This window comes from Sinocyclocheilus grahami, unplaced genomic scaffold (assembly GCF_001515645.1).
Source record: "Sinocyclocheilus grahami isolate Dianchi unplaced genomic scaffold, SAMN03320097.WGS_v1.1 scaffold885.1, whole genome shotgun sequence".
NCBI classification, from domain to species: Eukaryota; Metazoa; Chordata; class Actinopteri; order Cypriniformes; family Cyprinidae; genus Sinocyclocheilus; species Sinocyclocheilus grahami.
Genome location: NW_015506064.1, coordinates 22,062 through 22,430, shown reverse-complemented (window position 1 = coordinate 22,430; position 369 = coordinate 22,062).

Sequence of the window (369 nt, the reverse complement as noted above, 5' to 3'; positions counted from 1 at the left end):
AGCGAAAGGGGGGAGGAGGGGGGAGGGTGGGGGGGGGGGGGACTTGAGGAGTAGTGATGCGCCAAGGGCAAGTATGTGATGGATGATGGATGGGATGAGTTTTTGGAGTGATTGTCAATGGCCATTTTAGCTGGTACTGGCTACAGATAATCCTCAGCACCATGGACAGAGGCAGCCTCTGTTCAGCACCACTGTTGGGGGGACAGCTCCTGCGTATATACATGCAAGGAACAACTACAGTAGACCATCAGCTCTAATTGGTTGCAGCTCAGTCGAGGATAGATGGCAAGTGTGAGCACATGCTGTACGTTAATAAGCATTGCACTTTGTCCTTTGCTGGTGTTCCCACAGGCAATGAATAAGAAGGGG